The following is a 16,186-nucleotide window of genomic DNA, read 5'->3' as shown; positions in this document are numbered from 1 at the left end:
CATTTCTTTTGTTTGTAGTGCTTAGTAGATGTTCAGTCAGAGCTAAGAATTCTGAAAACCCAGTCCTCAGAGCTTTCAGCATCAAGGCCGAATTGCAAATTCTTTCCTTTCAAAGCATATTTGTGCAGCTTTATGACATTGTTTACATGTATATGCTGCCTTTTCTCCAAGGAGTTAGTTGTGGTCTATAGTTTATCCTCACAAGCCTGTGAGGCAGGTTAGGCTTTGAGACAGCGACTGGCCCACAGTTATTCAGTGAGCTGCAGGGCTAAGTGGAGATTTGAACCTGTGGTGTACTGCCTGGCTCAACTGAGCGATCTAGAGCTACTTGCTGCTCAAGCACACTTCTGCCTCTATCTGATTTTGTAGCATGCTGTGCTCTAGATTGCAAGACTTGGCCTATTTATACATTATGCAAGAGCTCCCATAGACTAAGACTGATGCTCACTATTTGGCAATGATTTTAAGCATATATCTTCCTGTGTCAGCATGCGCTCTTTCCATTTGTAGTATCTGTTGGGTTGGGTAGAACCATTTGTCTCAATTGTCAATAGACAAATTGTGACTTACTGTATCTGTTTGTACAAGAAGCAAAAAGAAGAAGAAGAAGATGAAATAGTGTAGGTCAATGTGGTCCATGAGGAGCAGACCTGCAAACCTAGTCTCTCCTCCTTTGGTTCTCAGAAGGCATCTTTATTTCCAGGCTTATTCCCATAAACAGTTCTTCAACCTCCATAGTGTGAATAGTGTTGTGAATAATTTGAGCATGGGGTGAATAGCAAAGACAAAAGAAAATAATTTTAGCTTTTACTAGCAGTTTTTTGGAAAGGCAGCAATTGAAACTGTTATTGTAAATATATTATTGGAAGAAAGCTAATTTCAAAGCAGATTGAGCAATTAACCATAGGAGCAAATGAAAACAACACAGAAAAACTAATTCAGCAAAACCTAATCTAGACTATTTCACTATGCAAGCCAATATAAATAACTTGCCTACTGCTAGCCATGCCTTAGCAATGTCTACAAAAGCAGCTCAGAAATTGCCACTGACATCATAATGGATCACATCTTGCTTGTGTTGAAACATCTTCACTAGTTTCCTGTTTGTTTCCAGGAGCAATTGAAAGTAATATTTTTAACAGATAAACCCTTCCATGACACGGGTCTCTGGCTTCTATAAAGAAGTGTTTTCCTCCATATTATTCTGTTACCATCTGCTGTCTCCAGAAAAGCCCACACACTGATGATAGGGATATATGTGCTGATGAAATGGCCCTGGCACCACTCTGCAGGCACTAGAGGCTGGCAGGGCTGAATGCGAAAACACCTCCACCCCACCCCCATCTTTCAGCTTGGCAAAAAGGAAGTTTGGATTGCCTGCAACAGTGTTTTTTCCCTTAGATCTGCAACTCCATGTTCTTAGCCATACACAATACGTAAAACAAAAATAAGGGTCTTAAACAAGGATTGTACTCCTCGCACTCTATCCTATGGATCTGATGTGGCTCCTGTTTCAGCACTTTGGAGCAGCCCTGATTGGACCAGCAACCAAACCAACCGGAATCTGGGCCCCAAAGCAAATTGGAAGCCTTGCCTAGGCTTTCATTATTATTTCAATCAAACATTGGGGAGAGGGGGTAGATGCACGCAGGCAACCATTACAGGGGGAAAGAGGAGGAAGGTCTAAGCCAGCCTAGGATTCCCCAGCTCTTGAGTCAGCCTCCCACTGTCATTTAATGACACCAGAACTAATCTGGGTCCAATAACGCCTGTTTCAGATTGGTGCTACAATTTGCCTGCTCCCTCGCCTTCCACCCAGGTTGGCATGAGCAGCAGGGCTGCAGGTAGGGCAATGGCACACACTCCATTAAGCTGGGCCACTTCCGAAGAAGCTGCTGGGATTTAAAGGCTTTAAAATTTTTGTCCTGTTAGATTTCTAACAGGAAACATTCACAAAAGCAGAATGCTTTCCATTGATTTGATACTGTTTGTGTCCGCTATCAAATAAACCAGTTCTTTCTTTATTACTCTACTGAACAATGCCTACCATACACATTGCATATCTCAAACACATCACTTTTTGTGCTGGGAGAATTGTATAGATCACAGTTATGTTCAGAGATAACAAGAGAGGTTGGAGGGACGGACCGAACAGCCATAAGAATGATATTCATGCAGACAGGAAGTTAAACTTGGATGCATTTGCCATTTTTAAGATAGTTTCCATTACCTTGGGCTTTCCACAACTAAATTCGTTCCAGGACAAAGAAATCAAATACTGCAAGGATTTTCTATTGGGGAAAAAAGAATTTTATTTCTTCCTCAGTTGATATTATCGAACTTTTCTTTTTTCTCAGATAAAGCTGCAAACAATCAACCTTGTTGCACAGACATTGGAAAGAGAAGTGATAAGGTACATTCCCATGAAAGAACTCTGACCTTCTGACATCAGTTCAACCTCAATACAGTTTGCATTTGTTTAATACTGAGGGCATGATAGCAAGAAAATCTATGATATTCACCATGGAAGCCTTTGTGAAAAGCTTCTGTATAGAAAAACATTGAGATCCAAGTAAGTCATACTCATAGAAGCATAGAGTTGGAAGGGACACCAAGGTCATATTGTCCAACCCCCTACAATTCAGAAATTACAGGTAAAGAATCCAGATAGATGGTCACGCAGCTTCCAGCGAAGGAGAGTCTACCACGTTCTGAGGTGGTCCATTCCACTGTCAAACAGTTCTCACCATCAGAAAGTTCTTCCTAATGTTTAGTCAGAATCTTCTTTCTTGCAATTTGAATCAATTGATTCAGCTCCTACTCTCTGCAGCAGCAGAAAACAAGGTAGCTCCATCTTCCATGTGACAGCCCTTCAGATACTTGAACATTGCTTTCATATCACCTCTTCTCCGGGCTAAACATTCTCAACTCCCTCACATGTACATCAGAAGGCTTGGTTTCCAGACTTCTTATCTTCTTGATCACCCTCTTCTGCACATGTTTGAGCCTGTCAATATTCTTTTAAAACTGTGGTGCTCAGAACTGGACACACTACTCCAGGTGAAGTCTACACAGAGTAGCTCCATTGATTTCTTACCATCAGTGCATCTTCTTCTTCAAAATTACACAAACACTTTCCACCCACTTCTGAAAGGTTCATAGTACAGTGCATGGCATGGGGGTGTTGTATTACACACACAAAAATGGTATACTCTACCAAAAAAAAGTGTAGACATTTTCAGTACTTCAAACACAAGTCCATAACAAACAAAATAAATACATTCAGAAAAATAAATTTCACATAATGAACAACAAACTGCTTATAGTGTGCACATTATGAAGTTCCTCTGATTGTGGAAGTTTGTCTGCCAAAAGATTCTACAAGTTCCCAGCTCACATGGCTTGCATTGAAGTGCTCGCTTCGGCAGCACATATACTGCATTGATGCAAGAGGAAAGCCCAGGTTTATCAGAGTTTTAAGGATACGTTGTATTTTTATCTGCTTTAGAAGTTGTGCTAAACTGGTTTTATTGGACTATTGGTTTACTGTTTCATTGTATTGTAACCATCTTCCCCCCTTGGATCCTATACAATGAGTGCCACAATTTTTCTCTGAAATCCTTAAGATACTTGGGAATAACAATGTGACGGCTGAGTTGCAGTAAGCTGCCTAATTAGAAGTTAATATATGTGCACTTCTTGAGAGATAGCTTAGGCATGCTGTTTAGCCACCTTCTTCTGCCCCCTTGAAGCAGTTTGCTTGCCCAGAGCTGCATGATAAAACAGTTGCTCCTTTGAAATAGTGTGTCATGTGAAGTTAACCCAGAGCATGACCACCCCTTGGAGAAAAATGGAGCAGCTTGATTTGAGCATTCCAAATTAGATAGAGGTGCCTCTGGCACCAAGGAGACATTTGGCAACTGAAGATAACTCTAAGGCACAATTTATTTTCTGCTAGACACACAGAAAGGGGCAATTTGGAAGTGATGTAGAGAGGTTTTTTCGTCTTCACTTTATGAAAAATGAACTACAGTGGTACCTCAGGTTACAGACGCTTCAGGTTACAGACTCCACTAACCCAGAAATAGTACCTCAGGTTAAGAACTTTGCTTCAGGATGACAAGAGAAATCGTGTGGCAGTGGTGCGGCGGCAGTGGGAGGCCCCATTGGCTAAAGTGGTACCTCAGATTAAGAACAGTTTCAGGTTAAGAACAGACCTCCTCCAGAATGAATTAAATTTTTAACCCAAGGTAACACTGTAGTCGGTTTATTTTCTTAACACCGGGAGCTTTGACTCCATTAATTCCAGCATTGTTGTTTTCATATCACTGAAAGGAAAAGCTTGCCACTGATACTACTCTACCATGTTTCCTATGCTAGTAGTACAAGCTGCAATTACTTTCTCCTGTTCTAGTAAACAGGTTTCATTGACTTCTATAGGAGAAATTTTTCAGGGAATAAAAACCTAAGCATTGTCCCAGAATTTCCCACAGGTACAGCAATGGATCTTCTTACAGCTAGGCTCAGGTTAACATCTGCTGACCTGATTTATTTGAGATACTGGTTCAAATTAAATGACATGTAAGTTACTAGTCCTACTAAACTGTGCTGGATGGAACAATTAAGGCTCAGAGGTGAGGTAAAGGGGTGTAAAAAAAAAATTGACACGTTAAATGCTGCCAAAATGCTCCTTGGCCTTAGGCTGCCATTATGCCCTGAGGGATTGTTTCTTTGGTTATGATTCACAGAAAGATTGTGCAATCATTAATCATCTGCACTTCTCCCAATGGGATGCTATGATCAAAAAAGATCTTGGTGGAGCACATTCTTTTCAAACATTGACTTTCCCCCGGTGACATGGGCCTTTATAAAACTTAGATGCCAAGTAATGCCATCTGCTTATCTTGAAGAGAAGTATAAAGGCATCCCATAGCAGAACAGAAAATGTGCTTTTGGACGTAATCATATTGAAGATATAACTCACTTTTTAATTATTCTGCCCACTATATGCTGACCCAAGTGAAATTCATTATCTAGCATTATTTTATAGTACCTGGATAAAACGGCTCAAGATGATGTGCCAGTTATTATTAGATAACCAGCTTTATATTACTTTATTTGACCAGCTAAGTTTTGCTAATGATTCTAACCTACTAAGTGACCTGTGTTTTATGTGCAGTAAATACGGTGCATAGGTTTTCGTTTTTGTGTACTTTGCCAATGTACATGTCATTTTGCAAACTATTTATCGGTCCCATGAATGGATGAGAGGTTTTCAAAGCTCTTTGGCTATATGCAGTAAAGTTTATTACAAGAACTAAAAGGGAAAATAAAAGAGCTTCAGATGAGACATTTGTTTAGATGGAAGCCAAGATCATACCCATACCCTTAAACAGTGGGATCACAAATATCTCAGGAGCGTTTTGACCCAAACTCCACAGTCTTTCCTACTGCAGCCTTGGAGAATGAGTGCTCCAAAGCTGGGTGGAGGAAATTGAATGGATCGTTACCTGGAGGGGCTACTGATTGGAAAGAAAGAAAGGCATACCGCACTGGCAATCCAGTGTGATCAAGAGATGAATGCCAGGATTTCTTCTACCAGAAAGATAGGGTTGCAAGGGAGCGGGGAAGGGAAGAGAAGAGGCACCTTCCTATAGAACAAGGGTGGGGAAACTTTGGTCCTCTAATGTTGCTTAACTACAACTCTATTCAGCTTTAACATGCATGACCAATGGTCAAATATGCTGGGTATTGTAGCTCTGCAACATCTGGGTGGCCATTGTTCCCCCACACACCTCCGCTAGAAGCTGATTGACAAGGAATGGCATCCTTGTACATTTGGGCAGCAGTCCTTACAAACCATAAAATGCCTATCTCAAGATGCTGATTTTCTGGGGTACATAATAAAATAAATGCATCTACTTGAGACTTCACTTAAAATCACTTTGAATAAAATAGTTTTTAATCAAAACTGACATTTCCCTGTTCTCCCTCCACCTCCATTTTTAAAAGATTTATTATCACCGCATATTTGATCTTGCTGAACTTAGAGAACAAAAGATCCTTTACATAATACATTGTTCCAGCCTCTTAAAATGCTATTCAATTTATTTTCACAAGAGCTGGCTATTGGAATGCAAATGTTCATTGATCGGCCATCCAGGCAACAGGGAGTACCACTTACAGATGTTTCTTTTGAAGAACGAATCCCTTGTACATTAGGCCACCAATCATCTCCCTCAGATCTTACATCTTTCGTGCCAATATCATGTCTTCAATGTACTTTGCTGATTTCCCCCCTCCTGAATTTGCTGTGATAATCTTACAAATGATACCAATTTTGTATTATGGTTTGGTAGCATTTCTCTTAACATTGTGCTCTTAAAATATACATTCAATTGTAGCAAGCAACCTTGAATTGGAAATGGATTGGTCAAGTTGGCTCACTTTTAATTTAAGTGAATTTACAGGAGATTGCACAAAATATTAATAAGTCGTAACTACTAAAGAAGTGAATGCACACATTTCTTTTCAAAGCTTTTCACTCTATTCCAAGGGCTTGCGGCAAGTAAATGTACATTTTTATCCTGTTTTATCCTCATAACAGTGTGAGGGAGTATGAGCTGACAGTCAGTTAACCATTTCTGTGACATGTGAGTTGTGTTTCTTTAGTAATACAAGTTTGTAACTCTAGTCATCTTCTGGTTTTCAGTGTGAACAAAAGGGCAAGTGTGAATGTGTGGCATAAGCTCCACCCTTCAGTCATGATACATGAACCAGGCACACAAAGCATACATGATAGGCCTTACTCACACACAGCATTTCCAAAATGGGGAAAGGAAGCCTGGTCAGAGTTCTTGCCCCTCTCTTTGAGCAAGTCAGACTTTTTTTAGACCAAGGCTAATCACGTATTGGTCAGGAACTGCATATGCAGCATCACTGAGAGGGCGGGGTTTGTCCCACATGTTTCCACACGTCCCTTTTTGGTGGGCACAGGGGATTTCAGGGGGGTGGAGGGTCAACAAAAATGGTTGATCCTCCCTTCCTCCAGCAGAGCATCCCATGGGTAAAGTCCCATCCATGGGTAGTTGTTCCAACCCATGGAGTATTTGACAGTATTTCAGGAACTGACAGTTTATGAGACCCTGTATTTCAAGCCTGTCAAAATCAAAATGATCAAGGGATTACAGAAAGTAAGTCTTACTTATTCAAATTTTGGGAGGATAAAGTCAAGCAAAATGCAATGCCTGTCACTGCTTGAGTAACCATTGTTCAGGGATGGAGGACTAACTTGCCAGTTTCCCTTTTTACTTGGTTTAAGGAGGCTTCGTTTATCACAATATCTGAAAAAACTTACTCGTTCTTTCTGAGTTTCCAGGGGTAAAGACAAGCCTACAGACTATGCAGCTACATATTGGTCATTCATTATTTATGTCACAAGACAAATTTAGGTCTGGCAAGTTCCTGAAAAGTATGTTTTTATCTGGATTTGTTTGTATCCCATGACTTTTTATTAACCGCTCCATTGTGCTTCCATTGAATCATTATCTTATTCATTGTAGTATTATTTCTAGATTCCTGCAATAACCATTTTTCTGCTCTGCATCATTTTCTTTATTAACTTGTGGACCATATGATGTCAAACATGCAAGCCTTCTTTCTGTGACTCTAAAACACCTGTATTGCTATGTGTAACAAAATGAAATAACTTTTGAAAAATGCAAATTCAGAATGTGCTGCACAAAGTTTGTAGAGTGAATTTGGAAACTTTACCATATTTTGAATATTTCTGAATATTAATTTCAGCACTACTCTGTGCTTCCTCTTAAGGTTTTTTAGGTCTAGAGAATGGAAAAGTACAGCAAGTGCTTTTGAATATATGTGTTCTTTATCACCACCAGAAGTTTCTATTTTCAACACACAGCTGACTTACGAATATCTAAAAATTCAAAGCAAAGATATGGAATAGGCAGGATGTCACCAGAATTATGACAAGATCAAAGAAGTTACAGCCCACTATCGACCAGTTATTTGTCATCAGGTGGCACTTTGACAGCAGACTTATATTACAAAGCCATTTCTCTTCTCTATTCCACATAAACATCCCATTAACGTTTCTTACCATAGATATTTTTTATATATATGTGCTCAAAAATGAACATAAATGGTGTTCTGAAAATCCATTTAGGAATCATAAGCAAGAATAAATCAGGCAATCAAAATCCAACCTTCACATGCAAAGAAATAAGACGAAATCTTTCTCAATAACTAGAGATGTTGCCATAAAAAAATGTCATGTAATTGGGAGGAATGGTCTTGTAGAATGTCAAACGGGGGAGGACACCCACAGTCTGTGGAAAAAAGGAAGGGCTTTTGTTTTTGTCTCGCTAAAGGGAATTTTGGTAGGGGCAGCCTTGTCCATCTTTTGAGAGGTTGTCAGGGTGTTTGAAACTTTTACAAGATCAGTACTAGAAGATAAGGCTTGGCAAGATCATACCTAGGCTGCAATTCAAGCTCCAGGGCACAGGTGAAAGGACCAGTTCCAGAAACAGGAGGCAGCAGCAGATTACACTTAACCACATAGTAACTTGTTGGCATCTTGCAAACTCCATAGCCTTCTGGGTGTAAATTGCATTTCAGATATCCTTTCTTCTTAACTGTGTAGCCCAAATGTCCTTTTAAGATCTTAACATGACTTTCTCCTGCAGAAAATTGTGTGTGTGTGTGTGTGAGAGAGAGATGAGAAGTGGGCAGTTACTTAGAAAGTAATGCCAAAAAGCAAACAGAGGATTTCTCCATTTCTATTGCCCAGCTGCCTCTCCAATCTCATAGTCCACACTTGCGCCCTCAGGCTGTTTTTAAATTAATGTTGCACTACAACATGTTCTCATTTTGTATTTTTATATTGAGAACCTCCCTGCTTCATCTTCATATGAAGGGCAGAATACAAATTTAATCAATAACAACAACAACAACAACAACAACAACAACAACAACAACAACAACAACAACAGCAACCTTTTCTGAGCAGTGCTAAACAGCTTTGCAGGGGAAGCAGACTGAACAATCTTTAGAGAATGGGCAAAGTCCTTAAAGATGGGAAAGTGTGTTACACCGATAAAATCACAAGACACTCTTTTTTAGAGGACCTCTGAATGATGACCAGTCTTGTCAATATTCTTATGTGTTTCAGGTTCATAGCCTCCCATTTTCCAGAAAAAAACCTCAAATAAAGGTCATACCATAAGGTAGAAAAATCATAATTCTATTGTGTCAGGGCCTTCTTAAAAGTTTGCCAGATTAGATCTCTTCAACTTACGTGATTTAAAAATCTTTGTATGGATGACTCCTTCAGGCACTTAACATTAAAAGTCAGCACAGAAATCCCCAAACGTGTTGCCTTGATAAAGCATGGAGCAAACAACCTTGGGCAGTTCATAGGACAAAATGTTATGGCAGATGTCAAACTACTTACTAGCTGTGCTTGATGTTACATAGCTTGTTAAAAGGCACAAAACTTGTTTGACTTTCTTTTGCCCTACAATATATATTACGTATTAGAAAGAAGCCCATGTACTAGAGGTTTATAGCTTAGTATACATAGTCTTCTGTTTGCTCAATATAACAGCATGAAGTGAAACTGGCCTTCTGCCATTTCAATATCACTGGTCTCTTCCTCTTTGAATTTATTAGGGTTCAGCTGGATTCTATTAATGGTTTATTATCATTAGTATTAGTATTATTACTTCTCAACCATACAACCTTCAGAAACAATGCATATCAATAACTGATTGGTTCTCTGTGGAGAAAGAAGGCCCATGCATTTAGACATCTGAACTAGAGTGGGGACCCATTTCAATGCCTTTTGTTAGCATCACATGTCCTTGTGCACATATTTATAGCAATACACCTGAATGCTGGAATCTTTAGCCTCTACCCTAGAGTCATGGTGTACCATGGCAGAAACTATATTTTCAGTAGGCGGGATTAACAATGAGACAAAACACTAGAGTTCAGAAAACTCAGATGTGTGGTTCATTACACAAATAGACATAGTGAGTACAAAGATAATATTCAAGGGAAATTAGCACATTTTTTGGTAAATCTGGAGGAGGCAGAAGATGGAGAAGACCAGCAGAGAGGAAGCCAAATGAGTATATCAGAAAGTATTTAAATGAGGTGCTTTATTTTAATGGTGATATCGCATCACTCATTGTGCTAGATTCACACATACTCAGTAATGCAACCTGGAGCATGTAGCTTAATGAGTTGCATATTGCCAAATCAAAGCTTACCTACAGTCCCAGATAGGACACTTTCCTGTAAATCAATTTTAACACATCAGATGTTCGCTGCGTCCTGTCCCCTTTGTTCATGGAGGCAGAAACTATTTGCCAACTAGGCAGCATCCCAAAATGTGTCCACTCAACCATTTGAAGAACTGCACAGCCATTTGGAGCAGTGCTCATCATAATTAAATATTAAACTTGTTTGCACTCTTTTAATGAGAGGTTACGGAAATTTTCCCCGGCCTCAACTAATTGCTGGGGAAATCTGAGGTACATAAAATAACCAATACAAAGCAAACTGCCGTTGGAACGAATTGTTGGTTTGAGTTACAGTATTTATGCAGCAAAGATAAAGCACACAGTTATGGACAGAATGGAAACAACGTGCCAAGTGAAACTGGGAACCAATTTAATCCTAAAGTGGTCCAGATTTTATCTACATGACTGTCAGCAATGGTGGGCTATTTATCACCTCTGTTGAGGGGGACCATTGATATACTGACTTTAATGTGACAAATATCCTCTCTTAATATGACTGCTACTGCTATATCACCATCAGGATGTGTGACATTACAGAGTGTAAGAACACATCCCTGCTCCAAGAAGGCTGCAGACTAAAATTGGACATGGAAAGCATAGGAAGGGGAGGCAGGGATAAATAGGAAAAATAATGTGTGATTGTTTTCATGTGTGATTGTGTGTGTAAACCAGTGTAAAGACTATGTTGAATGTGCAGCTACTCACCCTCTACCTTCAAAAATCATTGATTATAATACAGTCCCTTCTAACTGGCAGTTTCCATGCCATCTGCATATATATATATATATATATATATATATATGCAGGTTTTGGTGTCTTCGGGTGTCTTCCCGTGTAAAAGTTGGGGTGTCTAGGCTTTTTACACGGGAAGACACCCGAAGACACCTAAACCTGCATTCCTGTACCCGTGAAAATCTACGAAAGCAAATATATATATATATATATATATATATATATATATATATATATTTAGAGTAGAGGCTTAAATTCTTTTCTAGTGGCACTTTGGAACATACCTGCATGTTAGTTTCACTTCCCAAACAGCTGTCTGGCAGCTTCACCAAGCTTTTCAGATAGTGGCATAAACAATAGGGTCAGGTTGACCTGAAATGGGTAACAAGCTATGTAATTACAAGTGACACTGACCTTCACAGCTATTGGAGTTTTGTCCCCCAGACTTGTGCCAACATCATATCTGAAACAACACAGTGCCATTTATAAGATTATTTAAAAGGCTGTTTTCTCCCCAAGAAGAAAGGTGTGAGGTCAAATGCAACAGGCTTAGTATCTTAAGACCCTAACAACATCCACCTGCCTGACCAGATCTAGGATTGTTAGATTGTGCAATTTGGGCTTCAAATGCCATAATGTTGTAATTTCATAATAATGTTCTATTAAGTCTAACAAATGGTTGAAACCACTAAAAATCCCTGATTTATTTTGCTCACCTACTCCTACCCAACTTTACAACCTAATGCACATAATCCTCCACAAGCAAATGGCAGAAATTTGATAAAATAGGGTATCCATTTCCAGGATCCCAATGGCTAAATTGGCGTCTGAGGGGAATTTTGAAAAAATGGCAAAATGTCTGGGTTTTTGCCAACAGAACCAAGAAGTATGTGTTTGAGTATCACTCTTTGCCTTTTCTGGGTGAATTCTGAAAAGGTTAATTTCCCTCAAAAATCTCAAGAACTTTGATGCCAATAGGGTTACCATATTTCAATTTTCTTGAAATATGGCAGCCCTATAATAAAATAAATTCAAAAAATACTGATTTCCCACACTGTCTCACCAGAGGGAAGATTATATCCAGAATCCAAATATAGCACATAATAATGGTGGTGGTAACAATAATATTTCTGTACCACTTTTAAAGCAGTATACAAAAATAAATCCATTTAAAACAGATAAACCAAATCACAGATAATAGGACAGAAGGGCATAGTGGGGCCTATATAAGAGAAGATGGTCCTTCAGATGCAAATGTCAACAGTGACAATCTTAAACTTATTCATATCCATTTTACAACTTAATGAGCTTCTTTGATCCCACAGTTGCTTTGGATAGACTCTTCAAAAAAAAAATTTTCAGGAATCATTGTAAACAAAAGGGGTGAAATTCAGTGTTGCACCATCTTGATTCGTTCAGGACAAGCTTTTAAGCTTCCCAGTTGGAACAATTCCCTGTCTTCTCCCCCCTCATGCTGCTCTGGGGGTTCTCACAACCCCCCTCCCCAGAGTCAATTTCAGGGGAAATCTATGCAAGGCCTCTTTAGTTGGCTCCTACCCATGGAATGCCCACAGTGTACTAATAGAGCTGGATGGTGATGAGCCACAGTGCATAGATGCTTTACTACAGGACTGATAGAAGGAAAATGAAACATGGGATTTTGCTATCTCATTTGCATTTAAACTTGTAGCTTCCGTAGTCTAGAAGTTTGAAAAGCCCCCTCCTCCTTTCTTAAGTTTTTTAACTGTGTAGAACATTTTTACAAGCTGCACCTTTCTGATGCCTCATTAACATAGCCACTGTAAACACAATGGTACAGTTGATGTGAACCACATCAACACAATTTCCAGATCCTGCCATTAATCATTTCTCCTGTCGGGAGCACTATTTTAAACCTTTCTCCTCCTATGGAGATGCCAAACCGGCAAAGTCTCTTAAAAAAGAAGAAAGAATGTCACACAGCTTTTACATCTGCTTAAAGCTAACTGAAGGGTGATGCATATAAACACCTCATTTAGAGAGAACACCGGCATAAAAAGTTGACAGGCGAGAAAAAGCAATTGAAAAGATTAATTCGCTAGGATGTGGGTGCTGAGATAAGCTCTTGAGATGCAGCATCTTGTTTTCAATGATGTCTCCAAATGTGGCTATGGTCCTAAGAACATTTAATTATGTTTAAAGCAGCAAAAGAAAGAGCTGCAGTGTTTAAAATGATAGCATAGCTAGGACTTTGCACACAAGCCCAGAGCTTCCATCTTTAAACAAAAGATATTTATCTTTAAACAAATTTGGTTGGTGTTAGATGTTATGGGAGACACAGAGTTTCCACCAAAAATGTATTATTATTTATAACTTATTATTTTCCTATAATGATATACCACTTTTCTTCTAGCTTGGAACTCAAGGTGACATCATCTGGTTCCCACAAAGTCTCCCATGCAGGCATTAACCAGTTCCAAACCTCCTTAGCTTCACCAAGGTGGTGGTGTCTGCTGCTTTCAGACCATACCTGGGACCCACCCTAATGGAAGCACTGTGTCAACTTCTTCACCACTAAGCTGTAGTCCCACTTGTCCCATGTCATGAGGAGTGTCCATATAACCTGCCTCACCTGTTCTGTGAATGGGTGCTGGACAAGGGAGTCCATGTGAGCATCCCCATGACATGTCATTATACGTAACAGTACATCTATTCTCCCAGCCTCCCAGGTGTTCCAGCTGTTAGTGCTAGTATTACTACTACCCATATTGTTGTGTCATAGAATCATAGATTCATAGTCATAACTGGTGACTCAGTCTTCAAGGTTTCACATGAGACTTCATTGATTTTGGTGCAAGATACTAGCACAATCACACCTCTAGAAATCAGTCTGGTTTTTTTACTTTGCCAGTATCAATATATATCAATGTGACTCAGTGTCTGCAATTTCAGTCTTCTTCACTTTAGTTAGGTTGCATGTCTTTCAAAACGTTCTACTGTAGACTTCCATGTAATCTATTACCAAGGTAGGCTTTCTAATTGTTATGTCTAACAACAACCATCCATGATAGCCTGGATATTACTAAGGAGGAAAAATAAAAGGGATTCAACAGCTCCATCTATTTGCATAGGGGTGTTGCATAAATTTCAGGAACAGAGAAACTTCTTCCAGGAACTAATATTAGAAAGAGAGATGATTCAATAAAGACATTGAAAATAACATTTAGACAAGTTAATTCTTATCATCTAACAATGACACCTTAAACCTTCCTAAGCCATATCAGAAAACAATTCCTATGTGCACCAAAAAATGAATTTACAGATCACATGAACAATTGTGTTATTTACAGTTAACAGTTGATAACTCAAATCTATTAAACCAGTAGCATCAATGATCGCAAATTACTGTAATACATTCCCACAATTTTCCAAATGAAGGGCATTGGGGGGGGGGATTCTGGACGCAGTTAACACAGATGTGAGCACTAAACTTTTGCTAAATTCCACTGTGTCGTGAAAGATCACATAAAATGAGAAAATGAACAGGTAAGGAAATGTTATGAAGGTAGAATGAAGTGTAGTCTGGATCACATACCTTCCAAGTGCCCTGGAAAAAACAGGACATTCCATTTTTTCATGTGAGACCTCTGAACAGGTAATGTGACTTGCCAGGGAACATGTCCTGGTTTTGGGTGGGAAAAGTTGGATGGTATGTTAATGCAACCAAAGACATTCTAGACTAATGCAGAGGATTCCGCATGGAGAAAAGTGATAGGCCTTCAATCCTAGCTGAAATATTAGTGACACTGATATATGCATGGGGAGAAAGTTGCCACAGCTTGACTTTAGAGTCCTAGCAATTAAAATATACCTCAGTTTGACAGGAGTTAGACTTCCTGGTAATATCATAAATATGCAGGAAAGCAGGTGTGATTGAATGCTTTCATGTCAGAAAATATGGTCCAGATGATCCAACATAGAGGCATTTAGAGAACATTGTTGTGTTCATTCACAGCAAGATCAATAGATATTGGACAAAGACTGTTTCTTCCTGAGGCTTCAGAGTTACAGTAATCAACATTGTAATCTGTAAATGCTACATATATATTGAATTCACACATACCAAAACCTGACCAGACCCATTCAAGGATAACAAAAGCACTAATTAAAAACTATGAGGCATAAAGAACCAGAATCACTCCCCCCACCCGCCCCTCTCTCTGAGCAGGAGGGAGGAGTTCTTCTGAAAAGTAGAAAGCACTTGATCTCATTGCCAGGCCAAAGTGTCTGTACACAAAACTCAATTTCATGTTGGATAAGAATCCTTATTTTTCTGGTCATGATTATATATTCTCAGCAAGTAATTTTATTCTTTGTTATGTTTTGTGTTGATGCTGTTTGTTTAATTCTGAAATTTCTTTGGGGTCAGATAATGAAAAGCAGGATCCTTTAATAAATAAAAACATTAATTATATCTAAGCACTCATTCCCTCACATGCTGAGATGGTGAAAGAATTCTTTATCCTCCTCCCCTTCCCTACCAAACAGAAAGGGACTTTGGATAGGTACTCTCTTCATTTGCCATCTCAGGCTCTCTGAAACACTGAGACAGTACTTTTAAAGTGCTCGCTTTGGCAGCACATATACTAAAAGAAAAGACTTTTTAAATCACTACATGAAGACACAATAATTGTTCCGGTGACTTTGACAAGAGCTTTCCCCATATGCACTTCAACTGCTCTCTTCTATATATGAAAAGTATGAAAATGGGAGTGAACTGCTGAGTGGTTTGGGGGGAGGATTAAGGGCTGTACTTAGGGCTGCATGGGAAACCTGTGGGGTCTGGATTGAGCCCCCTTGGCATTAGTTTCCTATTCCCACTCTGTGGACAACTGCAAAGGGAATTAAGAATTATTACAACAAAACCACATCCCATTATCTTCCCATCACAGCAAATGATGTGGCATGTTCAAGAGCTTGTTACTGTAATTGTGTGATTCGTTTTGCAGTCTGGAAAATCCATCATGGCCACATTATCAAGAGACATTTAGAGAGAACTCTTCCCGGACTGCCAGCTCTTTGGATGGTGCAGAATGAATTACATTTAAAAGCAGACAGTCCAGTCACAACCAATGTAATAAAAACAG

At 39.2% G+C, this 16,186-nt stretch overlaps 1 long non-coding RNA gene across 1 annotated transcript in view; it reads right to left on the bottom strand.

Moving 5' to 3' along the window:
* LOC309370409 overlaps positions 1-13,769 on the bottom strand; it is a 102,952-nt gene extending 89,183 nt beyond the window's left edge. Inside the window, exons 1-2 of the long non-coding RNA XR_014168545.1 lie at positions 13,672-13,769; positions 11,345-11,432 (exon numbers count right to left, since the gene is read on the bottom strand). This is a non-coding gene — a long non-coding RNA (uncharacterized lncRNA). The remainder of the gene's footprint in view (positions 1-11,344; positions 11,433-13,671) is intronic.
* Between the last annotated feature and the right edge of the window lie 2,417 nt (positions 13,770-16,186).

Source organism: Podarcis melisellensis (genome assembly GCF_964234715.1).
Source record: "Podarcis melisellensis genome assembly, chromosome: 5".
Lineage (NCBI taxonomy): Eukaryota > Metazoa > Chordata > Lepidosauria > Squamata > Lacertidae > Podarcis > Podarcis melisellensis.
Note: the sequence above shows the minus strand (reverse complement) of the source record. Positions and strands in the feature narration are given on the sequence as shown.